The sequence below is a fragment of the Amphimedon queenslandica genome, unplaced genomic scaffold (assembly GCF_000090795.2).
Source record: "Amphimedon queenslandica unplaced genomic scaffold, v1.1 AMPQUscaffold_9543_Cont18381, whole genome shotgun sequence".
NCBI classification, from domain to species: domain Eukaryota; kingdom Metazoa; phylum Porifera; class Demospongiae; order Haplosclerida; family Niphatidae; genus Amphimedon; species Amphimedon queenslandica.
The window spans coordinates 1-3,844 of record NW_003550185.1 but is presented as its reverse complement, the minus strand read 5'-3'; the positions used below and the strand labels follow the sequence as shown (position 1 = coordinate 3,844).

General features: G+C 31.5%; 2 long non-coding RNA genes across 2 annotated transcripts; both read right to left on the bottom strand.

The window, feature by feature from the left end:
• Positions 1-718: 718 nt before the first annotated feature.
• On the bottom strand, positions 719-1,217 carry LOC109590746 (uncharacterized). Its single transcript, XR_002189484.1, has 3 exons — positions 1,130-1,217; positions 794-832; positions 719-733 (listed from the first exon to the last, which is right to left on the bottom strand). It is a non-coding gene; the product is annotated as an uncharacterized LOC109590746 (long non-coding RNA).
• Positions 1,218-2,829: 1,612 nt separating this feature from the next.
• On the bottom strand, positions 2,830-3,215 carry LOC109590747 (uncharacterized). The gene is made up of 2 exons (XR_002189485.1): positions 3,079-3,215; positions 2,830-2,997 (listed from the first exon to the last, which is right to left on the bottom strand). It is a non-coding gene; the product is annotated as an uncharacterized LOC109590747 (long non-coding RNA).
• Positions 3,216-3,844: the final 629 nt, after the last annotated feature.

Below are 3,844 nucleotides of genomic sequence, written 5' to 3'. Positions count from 1 at the left end.
GTGGTCCTCTATATATTTTCAAAAAGGTGTTTTGACAAATTATTTTTTGACATCTCACCTCATTGTGACACCTATAATTGAAAATTAGTTTAGCATACATGTACCATAATCATTGTACAATACAATTTGGCTTCCATACATACCATTTCTACTGTGCTTATACAACCTATACCACAAGTACCTTCCTTCCAATAACTAACTATAGAAATACATTAATAGTACACAATTCCTGGAATTGCCAGGCTTGTTTAGATAATGAGTCTTGGGGTGAACTTTGTATGGTCTGTAAATTCAATGTACAGTTGCACTATACCATTAACTTGTACAGCAAAAATGAAACAGAAATTATCATGAAAGATGTTTACTCTAAATCAACGAGACATTGTTTATTGCTCTATTTTAATGACCACTAGTAAAATAGTAAATTTAAAAGTTGCTGTGCCAAGATATGTCGTGCTACTATACACTGTTATTTTTGTTATATTATGTATGTCTGCCAAGATATAAATATATTATTAAATTTGTCCATAAGCAGTGTTAGGTGTAGTATCAATGACTTGTTCTTGTTGTTCATTGTTGATAGTTGGTAAATCATATATTGGTCCAATGTCTACTGGTGATCTTTCTCTTAGTGTATTCCCTTTATTCTTCATTATACAGTATACAATGATACTAGTAATTATTGATGCAATGAGTCCAGTTAATAGACCAGTGATAGGTACTGCAATAGCAACTGAATGTGTGTGTATAATAGATACATTAGATATGTACATACATTAATGTATTAACTAACCAGAACTGATGATGGATCCTGTACATGTTAAATTACAGCCTAATAAATGAATAGTTATAATGATACAGTGTATCTTTGGGGAAATTTTTTGATAGTCATTTGTCAAATCCAATCAATAAAACAGTTGCCGAGCAAGTTTGCTCCCTATGGGCTAGACTCATATCCTTATGTTAGTATTTTGGTGAATATCTTGTATTTTTATGATCAGTATTAGCTATTGGCACTTGTGTACTATACTGGGTGCTACTCATAATTGTGCTTAGCATTGATTTACTGATGCACGTGTGATGCTATTATTATGAAAGTAATAAAATTTGAAAATTATCATTTGCCTACTTGTAGCAGTTGAGAGTTGTACACTACTTGTTATTGTTGATGGTGTGTCACTCATTATAGTTGATGTTACATCAATGATTGACAGAAATATTGATGCTGTCATGTTGTTACTACTGGTAATAGCATCAGATAAACTTTCTGTAACTGAAACTACTATATAATAATTATTAGCTATGTATTATTAATGTATACTAACCAGGTACATTAGTTGAAGTAGATTGTTTTGAATTAGACTGTTGTTCTGTTATGTTAACTGTATAAACATGCACTAGATGTTATTGTACACATTAATCATTAATAAACAAACCTATAATGTTAATCAGTGGTCCCTCTCCAATAGCATTAACTGGTTTTATGTATACAGTATATTCATCATTGGGATATAGTCCATTAATAGTTACATTAGTATCAGTTGTATTAATAGTAATATTGTGTACACTAACAATGTAATGTACTGGAGGATAATGTAATGTAACATCCTATTAATAATAATAATAATGATTTATAGTTAATAATATCTTAACATACTTCATTGTTATTCCACCATATTGTAATAGTATCAGTTGATATCTGATCCCAACTAATATTAACAACTTGAGCTGGTACTATAAGAAATACAATGAGTGTGTGTGTGTGTATAGTACTTACCATTCCATATATACTGTATTAATGATGAAGGAGGTCCTTCTCTTCCAATAGTATCAATAGGAATAATAATAAATGAATAATTAGTACCAATAATAAGAGAAGGAATAGTTGCTGATGATTCATTACTGATCATATGTCCATTAATATTATCATCACTGATTATTGTAATATTATAATATTGAATACAGTGTACTTCATCATTCTTTTCATAGTACCAGTTCATCAATACTGTATTGTTATTAATTGGTATTATCTTTATATTAATAACTGATACTGGTACACCTATACATAGATACAGTATTATGATACATATGGTTCATGATGTATCTTACCTGCAATGTGTACTGTTAATGTGTTGAAGTAAATTCCATCTACAGAGCAGTCAATAACTGTTCCATTAAGTTGTGATGGAACAGATTCACTAGTAGCAGTACTTGTTATTGTATTATTAGCATTAGTATCAGTAATAGCTAACATGAAACTGTCAATCTGATCAGTTTTATTTTTATCACTGGCAGAAATAATACGAATATCACCATTGTTAATTCTCCATACAACACCACCTCCACTAGTAATACAAGTGAATACTAGTGTATCTCCAGAACATACAATATCATATGATGGAGAGGACTGGTTGAATGATAGCACTGTACTAGATGATGATGCTAATATAAAATGATTGATGACAAATTGATTAATACAATAAAACCACTTACCATAGACACTGCTTGACAACAGAATAAAGATTATGATAATCATCTTCAATTATCAGCCACACACATGCACACACACTTGTGACCTGTGACACACCCATACATGTAGTTATTCCTTTCTTGCATACTAAAGTTCTATTCATTGCTTCCTGTTTATGAATAATGCAGTATACTGTCAGTCCTGCAGTGAGGCCACTCATCGAGTCAAGAGACATTATTCCAAGAACTCAAAGCACTAACTGGTCCAAGAGTTTGCAGATTAAGAACAGAGTTCCTGGAATAGCTGGTTTAGCAGTTAAAATAATGACCACAGACTGATGATTATATAGTGCAGACTCATTGTTACAATAATAGACTGATATCAAAGAATAAAAACAGTTTAGTAGTAATGAACACAGACTCACACATAGCTACTACACAATGAGTTTAAAAATAATCAAGAATACATTATTATGAAGAAGTTCATGTTGGAGCAAATGTAAACTGGAACCAAAGAGAAATTTCAAACTATAGAAAGAAAGAGACATACATCAAACTGCCATGAGTATATGTACATGTACACTATTGTCAAGAGTATGATATACTTACTGTTATCAATAACCCATCATGTACTCTTGCTGATATATTATTTGCGTATGTTACTGGTTGAACACTAGTGGGTGACACTGTGGCCTACTGTCCTTAGGGACTATCATCACATCAGCATAAAGCAGGACCTTATTAGCTGATTCCATTTCAATATGCACTGTGTAGTTATAATGTTTTCATAATGACAGTTTCATTATTTTCCAATCGTGAGTCCCAATTTACACATTGTTTTGTACATCAATGCTTTTGAACGCTTTTTTGAGAAAACAATGAAATTATTCCCAAATTAAATTATACAAAGGCACACAATGCTTTAGGCTGCGTTTACACGGCAACGAAAACGATGCAATCCGTTCAGTTTTGTGCCTGTTTTATGCTTCTGTTTACACAGAAACGATTGAAAACGTGATAGAATCTTGATAGGACTCTATGGAAACGAAAACGGTGTTCAAAGTGTATCGTTTTTAAAACGATACGTTTTGCGTTGCTGTGTAAACGCAGCCTTAATCTTTTTATAGTATCATCACTGTGGACTATATTTAAGCTTTAAACTTTTGATTTCCCAAAGTGTTTTCTTATGTATATATTACATATTTTTGCTTACTGGCACTTGATTTTTATTGACTGGAATAAACAGGACATTGTCCATCATCATTAACCTGCATGAATAATATATTTTATTGTTTATTGATTTATCTTGCCAATTGCAAAATAATAAGCTTAAAAGTTGCTGGGCCAAGATACATCATGCTGCTATGCTATTATT